The sequence below is a fragment of the Schistocerca gregaria genome, chromosome 3 (genome assembly GCF_023897955.1).
Source record: "Schistocerca gregaria isolate iqSchGreg1 chromosome 3, iqSchGreg1.2, whole genome shotgun sequence".
Classification (NCBI taxonomy): Eukaryota; Metazoa; Arthropoda; class Insecta; order Orthoptera; family Acrididae; genus Schistocerca; species Schistocerca gregaria.
The window spans coordinates 588,074,147-588,088,572 of NC_064922.1; the positions used below are offsets into that span (position 1 = coordinate 588,074,147).

The 14,426-nt window shown below is 44.3% G+C and overlaps 1 protein-coding gene and 1 non-coding gene across 2 annotated transcripts in view; both read left to right on the forward strand.

Annotated features, from left to right (window-relative positions):
- Positions 1-293: 293 nt before the first annotated feature.
- Positions 294-14,426, forward strand: part of LOC126354530 (zinc carboxypeptidase-like) — a 127,111-nt gene continuing 112,978 nt past the window's right edge. Inside the window, exon 1 of the mRNA XM_050004258.1 lies at positions 294-363. The gene's annotated coding sequence lies outside the window, so the exon portion shown is untranslated. The remainder of the gene's footprint in view (positions 364-14,426) is intronic.
- Positions 11,100-11,174, forward strand: Trnal-caa (transfer RNA leucine (anticodon CAA)). Its single transcript has one exon. It is a non-coding gene; the product is annotated as a tRNA-Leu (tRNA).

Genomic DNA, 14,426 nt, shown 5'->3' on the forward strand with positions numbered 1-14,426 from the left:
AATATTCTGAAACATGTGTTTATTTGTTCAGCGTTGGGCAACAATTTCACGCCAATCATCGGTGTAGAAACGCAGAATCTGAGTGAAGTTTCCGTTAGTACCTGTTTTGAAGTGTTCGTATTGATATCAAGTCAAATAGTAGCTGTGTATTAAATGTTATCCCTGCCTGGTCGATAATACCGACGCTACCAAGCCGCTCCAATTATCACAAATCTTATCGGAGACAAAAGATACGGGTCAGTGTTTCCTGCCAAGTTATTAATGTCACAAACGTCATATTAAGGCGTAGTCTCGTCCTGGCCGTTGTAACAGATATTGTTCTTAAGATATCGGCAACGCAGCGTTCGACATAAACGAAGGGAGGTACGTCGCTGATATACAAGGGCTCTACGTAAAGTACGGTCCGATGGGTCGAGAAATGGAAACAACTGTGAAATAACAACGAAGCTTTGCAAATGACGAGGGTGTAGGGAAGTTCGTACAACGCTGCGACAAACGTCAAAATCGAAGAACTGACTGTATTGAAAAGTAGCTAGACGACATAGCGAACTGTTGCAAAGAAAAAATTTTTCATTTTCATTGTGGTTTCCATTTCGCAACCGATCAGACCATACCTTACGAATAGTCTTCGTATGTATATACTGTTTAAGTGACACATAGCTGTAACTTCTTTCACCTCCGAAGTCTGAAAATTGCATTTTGAATGCGTAAAAATACACTAAAAGACGAAAAAATCTTCGCATGATGTATCACTACCAACTAACATAGGTCGACGAAATATGGACGTAGAGAAAGAATTTCAACAGTAAAATACAGAAAGTAACAGGAAGGAATATGGAAAAAGACGAATAGTAATGACTTTTTATGCAAATACAATAACCACTCTTAAGACACCGTGATTCTTTGCCGTCCTCTGGTCATGACAAATCGTGGAACATGGAACTTAATAGAATGATTGTTCACCACGGACGGCAATGTATGCTCTTCGACACGCTCCCATGGTTGGTAAGGCGTTCTTCTGGGAAGGCGCTCCATTCCTCAGTCAGGTTGGTCGACAGCTGCCGGATGGCGGTGGATGCAATATACCCACTTCAACACATTCCACACTTGCTCGATGTGATTTATGTCGGGGGAACGGGAGAGCGAATCCGTTCGCCGAATACCCTCTCGTTCCAAGAGCTCCTCCATCTTCGCTGTTCGATAAGGTCTCGCATTGTCATGAAAAGAATTAAAATTAGGGTCAAATGACACAGGGAAGGACTACAGTCTCACCATAACGTTGACAGGTGAGTGTAACTGTCCAAAGACTTGGATGTCAGTACACCCATGCAACATTATGACTCCTGACAACATAAGACCTGGACCAACAAAACGATCTTGTTCGGAAATGTTCCTAGATGCAGTTCCTGTTTCCACCTCCCACCATACGACGGTATATAATGGGCCCAGCAAAATGGTCGAAAATGGTCGCTTTGGAGGTCCATGTGGGGAGGCGTAATGTTGCATGGGCATACTGACCTAAAAATCTTTGAACACGGTATGCTGTCTGGTCCCCATGGCCGTCTTTTCATGGTTGTATTCAACCCTGAGTTCATTTTTATGGATAACTTTGAAAAGCTCAGACGGTGGAGTATTCGAGGAATGGATTGGGGTGCCCTTTCACTCGACTTAAATCCCATCGACCACGTAGAGGATGCGTTGGGGAGATATACTGCAGCAAATGTTTTTATCTGTGAGACATTCACAACTGTTCTGCAACATTTTCATGGTAAATAAATCCTCCAAATTTGTAAAATGTTTTTTGACCAAAGTCTTGCACGACAGAAGTCGCTTTATATGACCACGGTTTCTGTGTCTTAGCCCCGTCATCAGGTGTATCTGAACTCCAGCAGTTGTAGGACGTCTTGTCAATGCCCTAACAACTCGTAGACAATCATCTACCTTAAGCTGGCCGTCAGATAACATCCTCCTTTGTGGCTATGACGGAAAGTTGGAGTTCTTCGCAGTCAAAATTTGGAATGTTATTCGACGGTACACGTATGGTAGGTGTTTGCCTACTAGCTGTTAGGGCACGGAAATGGCGTCCTGCTAGTGCTAGATTTCAGATACATCTGATAGTGGGGCTCGGACACCGATACCTTGCAATGAACGTATTGCTGCACGTCCATATGCATCAACGATTATCCAGCACTTGTCTACCGCACTGGTGGAGGTGTGGAAAACTCGGCCACAAGAGCTGTTCACCAACAGTGTCTCCAGCATGGGATCACACAGCTGCGCGTGGTGATGACATACCCTATTAAGAACCACGTACCGCCTTGTGAAACATCAAGCGGATCGTCAAGAAATGCGGTGATTTGTTTGTAATTATTGTCTTTGTATAAAAGTGGTACTTCTGTTCTTCCCACTTCGTATTTATTTCAGTTACCTTTCTTGCTATACAGTAGCAGTTCTTTCGATGTAAGGCCTTAGTTTCACCGAGTTATGTTACTTGGCAGTGATACACCATGTGAAAGCTACTTTCATCCTGAAGTCTTGCGAACCGGTATGTAATGGTAGGTCCCGGAGCAGTGAGTGTACAATTTACCTTTATCGTTGTTGTACTCAATTAAGATATGCTAGGTGTCATATTAATTAACGGAGATTCATTAACTGCTGAAGTCAGACGCGAACATTTTAGCGTCTAGTACTGTTAAGGCAGTGCTCTTCTGCGAAGAGGCTACAACCACTGTTTCCCATACCGAGACTATATTAGACTGCAGGGGAAGTGAATGACCTCTAACGCTAGCGTCACTTTTAAGGACCGATTACAGTGTCGTCCATGTGGACTGATCTAAAATAACTTTGCTAAGGTACTTTTGAACAAGTACGTTAACTATGTAGATTACTTCAGAAATATGGGATGACTATCTACAAATCAAACTTAATACAAGGAATGACCATCAATAGTGCACACAACAGCTTCCTCATCAAATAATCATAACACACTAGCTAATTGCTGTGTTTTTGGAACTGTGCATTCTTAGAGACATGCACCTACTGAATCATGTGAGAATTTTACAAATGACTACACTTTCCTAATTCCATCTCGCAAGGTTCGTTTAGGTACTGCTATAGTTTCTTTCCTACAACAGGTAACTTACCTCTGCTGTGTGTTGCTCAGTCGGAAGAACATGAAGTGCCGAACTGAGTGATTCTGAAAGAAATCGCTGCGTGGATAACTTCTTTATCATTTACTTTAAGTTGCTTTGCTAAAGTATAATTTTGTTATCTTTCCAAAAATGCAGCTAACTGTTCACGTAATAGCGTTAGCCCCTTACTGCTATGTAAGAATTTGAGGATAAATTTAATGAATTGTTTGCAAACGAATAAAGAGGTTTCTCCAAATTTCAATGGTAAGGTGGTCCTTTTAATAACACAGAAGTGAATCGTACTAACGTGAGACTATGATCTTTCTTTACATTAAAGTATTCGATGAACACTCATTCAAACAGTGCTTTAGCTATCAAACTTACACTTTGCTCTTCCTACAAAATGCTTCGAAGTAAAAGTGGAGGGTGACAAAATAATAGTAATTAATATGTTCGATTCATGACCGACAGTTCGCCCTGGATACCAGAACGCACATATAGCTGAATAAAATGTAATCTTTACACCACAATTATTTCTCGACTAGCGCTGCCGGCAAATAAGAACTATATCCACGCGACGTTTTATCCAGATATGCTGTTTCTCTATTAGATAACCTCAGAATCATTCTCTATTCTCAGACACACCAGGAATTATCTCAAATAAATTTCTTTCTCTATTCATCACGTCAGCTATCAAAGCTAATTTCTCTCTCTGTTTCTCTCTCTCTATGTCATTGTCTTCCATTACTTACAATACACATCTGGTGGTAACAGAGACACTCATTATGACAAACATTCCAAACGAACCTGCCATTTCTCATGATATAAGGCTTGATTCAGGAGGAATGTCACATAGATCGTGTGATCAAAAGTATGTGACACATGGCTGAAAATTTCTTACAAGCTCGTGGCGCCCTCAATCGGTAATGCAGGAATTCAGTATGGTGTTGGCCCACACTCAGCCTTGATGACAGCTTTCACTCTCTCAGACATACGTTCAAACAAGTACGGGAAGGTTTCTTGGGGAATGGCCGCCCATTCTTCACGGAGTGGTGCACTGAGGAGAAGTATCGATGTCGTCGCTGAGGCCCGGCACGAAAACGGCGTTCCAAAGAATCCGAAAGGTGTTCTATAGGATTGAGGTCAATCTCTGCGCAGGCCACTCCATTACAGGGATGCTATTTTCGTGTAACCACTCCGCCACAGGCCGTGCGTTACGAAAAGGTGCTCGATAGTGTTGAAAGATGCAGTTACCATCCCCGAATATCTCTTTAACAGTGGGAAGCAAGAAGGTGCTCAAAACATCAATATAGGCCTGTGCTGTGATAGTGCCACGCTAAACAAGAAAGAGTGCAAACCCCATCCACGAAAAACACGACCACACCATAACACCATCGCCTCCGAATTTCACTGTTGGCACTATACACGATGGCAGATGACGTTCACCAGGCATTCGCCATACCCACACACTGCCATTGGATCCCCACATTGTTTACCGTGATTCGTCACTCCACACAACGTTTTTCGACTGTTCAATCGTCAAATGTTTACACTCCTTTCACCGAGCGAGGTGTCGTTTGGCATTTACTGGCGTGATGTGTAGCTTATGAGCGCCCACTCGACTATGAAATCCAAGTTTCCTCATCTCGAACCTAACTGTCATAGTACTTGCAGTGGATCCCGATGCATTTTGGAATTCCTGTGTGATGGTCAGGATAGATGTCTGCCTATTACACATTACGTATCTCTTCAACTGTCAGTGGGCCTTTGTCAGTCAACAGGGCACATCGGAAACAGTGGACATAGGGATGTTTACGAGTGTGGAAATCTCGCATACATACGTATGTCACAAGTGACACTCGGTCACCGGACCATGTTCGAAGTCCGTGAGTTCCGCGGAGCGCCCCATTCTGCTCTCTCACGTTGTCTAATGACTACTGAGGTCGCTGGTATGTAGTAATTGCCAGTAGGTGGAAGCACAATGCACCTAATATTAAAAACGTATGTTTTTGGGAGTGTCCGGATACTTTTGACCGCATTGTGTAATTTGTGAGGTGATTCTACATGTGAAAATATACTCAAAAAGACCTACGAACATGTGTCCGATTTTGTATCGTTACGGAACTGGAGCAGGTTGTAGACTACACACAGCCATGAATGGATTTGAAAGCAAGTGAGAAAAATACTTACCGAAATGCTGTGTAGGTGCTGTGGTGGACAGTATAAGAGTAGAACAGATAACTGATCCATCCTACTAGAGATGTGAGGATCATCCAGCAGATGGCAGGATTGTGACGTCGCAACAAGGCAACAGCTGCAAGCATAACCAGTGTGCAAACCTGCAAACCTGGATTGGATCAGTGAGAAATAGCGAGGCCGTGTGCCTCTCGTGCTTGACTGTTGTTCCACTGAGCAAGTGCTTTGTGTCCGTTAATACCAACACGCCACGAGCATTTACTCATACAGCATATGCAGACATGTTGTTAATGTAGAAGTATTGCAGTAGCAGAGCCTGTGCAGCTGTGACAGAATACCACAGACGTTTCCTTCATAGACGAACCCCTTGTCCCAAGGATTTTCCCAAGCCATTCCAACATCACGTGAATCCAGAACACTACACAGTGTACACATAACATGAGAACGTGAGGCTACCAAGTCATGTGACGAAAGAAACTTCATTATTGCAATGGTACAACGGAGTCCAATTGCCAATACGCGCTGCATCAGCTGTCAGTTCGATATTCAAAAAACACGAGTGTGGCGTACGTTCCAATCTGAGGGCTTTTACCCATTCCATGTGCAGCCTGTGTAACATCTGCATCCAGATGACTCAGAAGCAGAAAACTAATTTGTGCAGTTTTATATATCAACAAAAATCCCCAAACAGCCGTATGTTTTGAGAAATGATTTTATTTTATTTTCACAGCTTATCAAACCCTACGGCTGTTTGGTGTTCTTCTTCGGTAAATATTGGACCAGCCACAATCCCGTGTCTACAATGGATCAACACCGATTGAGTTCTGCGAATGGTTGGCTGCACACAGAGACGGCGTGGGTAATCTTTACATACAGATGAGGCTAAACTGAAACCCGGTGGTGTCTTGAAACTTGCAATTGTCATACAAGGGCGATGGAGAACTGACACGACATTACGAAAACAAGATTCGAAGTCAGGTTCTCAGTGAACGTCTAGTATGGTATGATTGATGACCTGGTGACAGGGTATGACTGCCACAGCATACGCATATTTCCTGACAGGAGACCTACCTGCATTTTTGGAAGATGTGTCATTATAGCAATGACGGAAGATGTACCTGAAACATGATGGATCACCCAGTTTCTGAATAATATATTTTCTCAATGTTAAATTTGTCGTGGGGTACCCATTAACTGGCCTGCCAGATCACGCGAACTAACCCCATTAGTGTTCTGTGTTTGGGGCTCCTAAAATGGAGATGTGTATGTTACGAAGCTGGATACACATGAAGAACTCTCGCATCACCGACGCTGTTGTGTGCATTAAAACCCTGCGAGATTATGTTAGATGTGCAACACAATACACCCTCCCAACTCACTGACATTGTGCTTTGAGATGGATGAGCGACTTTTTGAACATCCTTTGTAGGACTGATCAGTCAGCTGTCCCATCACTACTCCGTCCACCACACCGCCTACACAGCATTTCGGTAAGTAATAGTCACACGTGTCCTCATATTCATTCATGGATGTGTGTAGTCTTCAGTACACTCCATTTCCGTAAAGGTCGAAAAACGGACACATGCTCGTAGCACTTTTCAGTTTATTTTCACACGTATAATCACATCGCAAACTACACTCCTGGAAATTGAAATAAGAACACCGTGAATTCATTGTCCCAGGAAGGGGAAACTTTATTGACACATTCCTGGGGTCAGATACATCACATGATCACACTGACAGAACCACAGGCACATAGACACAGGCAACAGAGCATGCACAATGTCGCCACTAGTACAGTGTATATCCACCTTTCGCAGCAATGCAGGCTGCTGTTCTCCCATGGAGACGATCGTAGAGATGCTGGATGTAGTCCTGTGGAACGGCTTGCCATGCCATTTCCACCTAGCGCCTCAGTTGGACCAGCGTTCGTACTGGACGTGCAGACCGCGTGAGACGACGCTTCATCCAGTCCCAAACATGCTCAATGGGGGACAGATCCGGAGATCTTGCTGGCCAGGGTAGTTGACTTACACCTTCTAGAGAACGTTGGGTGGCACGGGATACATGCGGACGTGCATTGTCCTGTTGGAACAGCAAGTTCCCTTGCCGGTCTAGGAATGGTAGAACGATGGGTTCGATGACGGTTTGGATGTACCGTGCACTATTCAGTGTCCCCTCGACGATCACCAGAGGTGTACGGCCAGTGTAGGAGATCGCTCCCCACACCATGATGCCGGGTGTTGGTCCTGTGTGCCTTGGTCGTATGCAGTCCTGATTGTGGCGCTCACCTGCACGGCGCCAAACACGCATACGACCATCATTGGCACCAAGGCATAAGCGACTCTCATCGCTGAAGACGACACGTCTCCATTCGTCCCTCCATTCACGCCTGTCGCGACACCACTGGAGGCGGGCTGCACGATGTTGGGGCGTGAGCGGAAGACGGCCTGACGGTGTGCGGGACCGTAGCCAAGCATCATGGAGACGGTTGCGAATGGTCCTCGCCGATACCCCAGGAGCAACAGTGTCCCTAATTTGCTGGGAAGTGGCGGTGCGGTCCCCTACGGCACTGCGTAGGATCCTACGGTCTTGGCATGCATCCGTGCGTCGCTGCGGTCCGGTCCCAGGTCGACGGGCACGTGCACCTTCCGCCGACCACTGGCGACAACATCGATGTACTGTGGAGACCTCACGCCCCACGTGTTGAGCAATTCGGCGGTACGTCCACCCGGCCTCCCGCGTGCTCAGTATATGCCCTCGCTCAAAGTCCGTCAACTGCACATACGGTTCACGTCCACGCTGTCGCGGCATGCTGCCAGTGTTAAAGACTGCGATGGAGCTCCGTATTCCACGGCAAACTGGCTGACCTGACGGCGGCGGTGCACAAATGCTGCGCAGCTAGCGCCATTCGACGGCCAACACCGGGGTTCCTGGTGTGTCCGCTGTGCCGTGCGTGTGATCATTGCTTGTACAGCCCTCTCGCAGTGTCCGGAGCAAGTATGGTGGGTCTGACACACCGGTGTCAATGTGTTCTTTTTTCCATTTCCAGGAGTGTATGTGAGTACCTCATGAGTCACCCAGTATAACGTTTTAACTTGTAGCGATTGTATTAATTGCAGTTCGTGGCAGTTCTAAATCAGCTGTCTGTTGTACATAAACTGCCTGTTTTACTGTTCTGCCTCCTGTTCCCCAAATATAGTTCCTGAGTGGTCCATTACTCACATGAACTGTTTCTATTGGCCACCTGTGTAGTGTTTTGTTACCACTTCTTGCTTGGCATCTATTAGGTGTCTGCATCATGCTAGATGAGTGCAAATATTCGAGGACACCTTTGAGATCTGATATAAAGCACCTAAGGTGAGACTGGTATACCACTAGTAACTGATTCTCTAATGGTTTATGCTTCCGAAGAGGAAACAGAAAGTTTGTTTGATGATAAATTTCACAGCGTTTTACATTTCCCTTGAGTTAAGATCCATTACTTCTGAGTGTTGAATTTTAGGCAAACGTTATCGAGCAGCAGAAATAGATATATAAACTCTGTAGAATAGCGTTAACAGCACCTACGTTGAAGTTGATTAAATAATTCTTAACTGAGAAGCCGCCGTTCTTAAGATCGTGAACACCAAATATAAACCAATTTTTGACCACAATTTTTTTCAAACAACTGCCGCAATGTATCCTTCAAATGTACTGAGCTACCTAGGCCTATCTTTTCATCCCACTTAAATTATGTTTGAGAATCAGTTTTTGCTTTCAAAACTAATAGAGTCTGCATGTGCAGTTTGAGTAATATACATCTATACCAATCTGAAAAAAGGATTTCCAGTTAGATATAGACACTATTAACTTGTGAGTCCAGCAATGACGATAGCTCCGAATTGACAACATTCTGCAAATGAAACAACATGGATCTTTCCCTACCTATATGCCCACTCTACAGTAAGAGTCATAACTCTAAAACTATAAGTACAAAAATTTGTTATATGTAAGAGACACCACGGTTCAAATTATACTACAGTTAAGGATAAACCGACTTATTAAATAATAATGAAGTTTATAAAGTCACTTGCATTAACTGTAACGAACTGCATATTAGTCAAACAGGCAGAGATATATTGGCTAGGCTGGCTGTGCGTGAACGTGATTGTAGTTTATTCATGTGAGATACCACTCCTTCTGTACGGGTATGGATGGAGGTCACACGTACAAAGGTAACATAGAGGTGCTACACAGTGGGATAAAAACTGGGTCAGCATAGCTCAATACATTTCAGGAACACATCACGGCAGCTGTCTAAATACACGCTCTAAGACAAAAAACACCCACCACGAAGAAATTGCCCGCTTGGGACGAAAATCGGAAGACTTGATGCACTTTTATTGAAAAAAAGTGATTTTAATTTAAGAAATGGATTATTTATTCAAGGAACGAGGTTCGCAAACTGAGAAACTCAATAATGTGGTAGTCCACCCCTGGACCTTGTGCAACCAGTTATTCGGCGCGGTACTGGTTGATAGAGTTGCTAGATGTCCTCCTGAGGAATATCGTGTCAGATTCTGTCCAAATTGCAAGTTAGATGGTGAAAAACCTGAGCTGTTTGGGCGGTCCTACTCATAATGCTCCAAAAGTTCTCAACTGGGGGAGATCCGGGGAATTTTTGGCCATGGTAGTGTTTGGTAAGCACTAAGAGCAGCAGTTGAAACTCTTGCTTTGTGTGGGCGTTCATTATCTTGCTACAGTGTAAGCCGAGGATGGTTTGCCATGGAGGGCCACAAAATGGGTCGTATAATATCCGTCAACGTACCACCCAACTGTAAGGGTGCCGCAGATGACGATGAAATGAAATGACACCCCTATCCATGACATTTGATTGTCGGTCCGTATGGCAGGCGACTGACATATTGGTATTCCACCCTGTCTGAGCCGTGTCCAGACATATCTTCACTGGTCATCGGGGCTCACTTCCAAGTGGGACTCACTACTGAAGACAGTTCTGCTTCAGTCATGAGATTCCAGGCCGAAGAGGCTTCTAACGACTCACAGCCTGACAGCCAGGTGTGTTGATGTGGGGAGGAGCGCCATTTCAATGTCATAACAGTTCTCAACCATGGCAAACTTATATCACAGAGTTACGTCGACGATGTTCTACGCCTTGTTTTGATGCCCTTTATGGCAAGAAATCTCGGACTTACATTTCAGCAAAATTATGCCTGTCTACACGCGACTAGAGTTTCTACTGCTTCTCCTCGTGCTTGCCAAACCCTACCTTGATGACCGAGGTGATTGGATTTCTCCCGAATTCAGAACGTCAGGAACTTTGTGGGCAGTGCTAGGGATTTTGACTACCTAACGCACCAGTTGGTCAGAATTTGGTACGATACCCCGCAGGAGAACAACTAACAACTCTATCAATTAATGTTAAGTCGAATGATTACCTGTAAAGCTGTGAGTACCGTGCGTGAGTCGTGCTTCGGTAGCTCAGTTGGTAGAGCACTTGCCCGCGAAAAGCAAAGGTCCCGAGTTCGAATCTCGGTCGGGCACACAGTTTTAATCTGCCAGGAAGTTTCATATCAGCGCACACTCGGCTGCAGAGCGAAAATCTCATTCTGGAAACATCCCCCAGGCTGTGGCTAAGCCATGTCTCCACAGTATCCTTTCTTTCAGGAGCGCTAGTTCTGCATGTTTCGCAGAAGAGCTTCTGTAAAATTTGGTAGGTAGGAGACGGATACTGGCAGAAGTAAAGCTGTGAGTACCGAGCGTGAGTCGTGCTTCGGTAGCTCAGTTGGTAGAGCACTTGCCCGCAAAAGGCAAAGGTCCCGAGTTCGAGTCTCGGTCGGGCACACAGTTTTAATCTGCCAGGAAGTTTCATATCAGCGCACACTCCGCTGCAGAGTGAAAATCTCATTCTGGAAACATCCCCCAGGCTGTGGTTAAGCCATGTCTCCACAGTATCCTTTCTTTCAGGAGTGCTAGTTCTGCATGTTTCGCAGAAGAGCTTCTGTAAAGTTTGGAAGGTAGGAGACGGATACTGGCAGAAGTAAAGCTGTGAGTACCGGGCGTGAGTCGTGATTCGGTAGCTCAGTTGGTAGAGCACTTGCCCGCGAAAGGCAAAGGTCCCGAGTTCGAGTCTCGGTCGGGCACACACTTTTAATCTGCCAGGAAGTTTCACAATTCATACAGATTAAGTTTAGCATTTATTGTTTCATGCCGTATTGAGGAATGTTTACTTGTGATCTCAGGTAAGTATTGCAAATGTGGATAATAAATGTAAGATGTCCTCAGGTACTGTGATGAGTAGCTACCATTGGATATTATGTGTTTTATCATTTTAGGGTTGAACCGAAAGTAGTACCTAAGTCGTTGATTGTTTTTATTTCCCTTTTGGCTTTATCCTGTACCTCTACGAGGTCCACATGTTTACTATCGGATTTGGAAATGTTAACGTTAGAGAGTGGCCGGAAGACTTTCCTGTCTCCATAATAGGTAACTCGTTTTGCGTTGTGCAAATATGAAAACAAGGAAATGCGTCTTTGTTCTATTAATAGTTAATTTCGAACAAGTTTCAGGCTTACTGGACCATTGCTGAGAGACCATTACTATCATCCAGTAGGGACGCTAGTGTGAAGGAAGCCATTTGTCAGAAACAATGATACCATCAACACAAGCAGAAACTTTTGCGATAACATGGGGTAGTCAACGGCAAATCGAGGGTTCAGCTTTCGCGTTATGCAACGGACATGTTAAATTACAGGGTTAAATTGCAATTTACAAAACGAATAGCATAAGACATAGTACATTATGGAAAAACGTAAAACTGAAATGTGCATGTCATGTGTATATAGCACGAAAACTACAATTAAAAAGAAAGTAACGTATAATTACAACACTCTCATCGTACATGTTCAAGGAGATGATTCTCATGATTTGAATTGTGGTTTGGAGAAGTGTGGCTAGTCGATTGCATTATACAGGGTGTTTCCAAAATGACCGGTATATTTGAAACGGCAATAAAAACTAAACGAGCAGCGATAGAAATACACCGTTTGTTGCAATATGCTTGGGACAACAGTACATTTTCAGGCGGACAAACTTTCGAAATTACAGTAGTTACAATTTTCAACAACAGATGGCGCTGCAAGTGATGTGAAAGATATAGAAGACAACGCAGTCTGTGGGTGCGCCATTCTGTACGTCGTCTTTCTGCTGTAAGCGTGTGCTGTTCACAACGTGCAAGTGTGCTGTGGACAACATGGTTTATTCCTTAGAACAGAGGATTTTTCTGTTGCTGGAATTCCACCGCCTAGAACACAGTGTTGTTGCAACAAGACGAAGTTTTCAACAGAGGTTTAATGTAACCAAAGGAATGAAAAGCGATACAATAAAGGATCTGTTTGAAAAATTTCAACGTGCTGAGAACGTGACGGATGAACATGCTGGAAAGGTAGGGCTACCGCGTTCGGCAACCACAGAGGGCAACGCGCAGCTAGTGCAGCAGTTGATCCAACAGCGGCCTCGGGTTTCCGTTCGCCGTGTTGCAGCTGCGGTCCAAATGACGCCAACGTCCACGTATCGTCTCATGCGCTAGAGTTTACACCTCTATCCATACAAAATTCAAACGCGGCAACCCCTCAGCGTAGCTACTATTGCTGCACGAGAGACATTCGCTAACGATATAGTGCACAGGATTGATGACGGCGATATGCATGTGGGCAGCATTTGGTTTACTGACGAAGCTTATTTTTACCTGGACGGCTTCGTCAATAAACAGAACTGGCGCATATGGGGAACCGAAAAGCCCCATGTTGCAGTCCCATCGTCCCTGCATCCTCAAAAAGTACTGGTCTGGGCCGCCATTTCTTCTAAAGGAATCATTGGCCCATTTTTGAGTTCCGAAACGGTTCCTGCATCACGCTATCTGGACATTCTTCGTGAATTTGTGGCGGTACAAACTGCCTTAGACGACACTGCGAACACCTCGTGGTTTATGCAAGATGGTGCCCGGCCACATCGCACGGCCGACGTCTTTAATTTCCTGAACGAATATTTCGATGATCGTGTGATTGCTTTGGGCTATCCGAAACATACTGGAGGTTGCGTGGATTGGCCTCCCTATTCGCCAGACACGAACCCTTCTGTGGGGACACTTGAAAGACCAGGTGTACCGCCAGAATCCAGAAACAATTGAACAGCTGAAGCAGTACATCTCATCTGCAGCACACACACACAAACAAACACAAACACACATATTGGATAACGTTGTCAGCAAAAAATCTCGAAAAGTTCCAGGTCGATTTATTTCATGTTTTTACGTGATAGTTTAATGTACATTTTGGTGCACATAGGCTTTATATATTTAATATATATAAGGTGTTTCAAAATTACACAGACATATTGCGAGGGGATGTAGAAGATGTCTTGAGGAACAAGATGAGGGTAGGAACACTCGTCGGGGAACATCATCCAAAGACATTAGAGAGAGTCGAAGCTTTAGGTGCTGGCTCCCATACAGAGGAAGATACAGCTGCCCTTACCAATGGATTTTATGCAACCCCCAATGTCTTCAAAAATCAAGGGTGAGATTTTCATATTCTCTCGCTAGCCACGCGCCAACTATTACTTTTACAGAAATAACAAACAACAAATTTCTCTAGCAAGTTTAATGTGGTAATTTTTGTTTAATATATCAGTCTGAGGTAACGGATCGTAACCCAGAAACGAACGAGTCGGAAGTTATAAGCGAAAATCGTTATAATACCTCTGGGAGTAGTACAGTTGTTGCTAAGATTTTATGTAGGGAAATTTCAGAGGTGGTGGTATAGTCTAAATTAAGAAAAAGAATTTCTAGTTTACATGGTCTCTAAAATGCATACCTTAAGAGCTATGAGCACTTGTTCAGTAGAGGAATTATATTTCACAATAGCGAAGAGGAACAAGTGCTCTTACCTCCTTAAGTATTCACTTTAAATCTCGTCTCCAATCCTAAATTAAGTTTCTGAGCTTTGTTTTGTAATTTGGCTTAGGCAACTATCTTGGTTTCTTTAAAGAGGGTTTGTCGAACATTATTCCTCGTCTCCAACATTCACACATTATGTT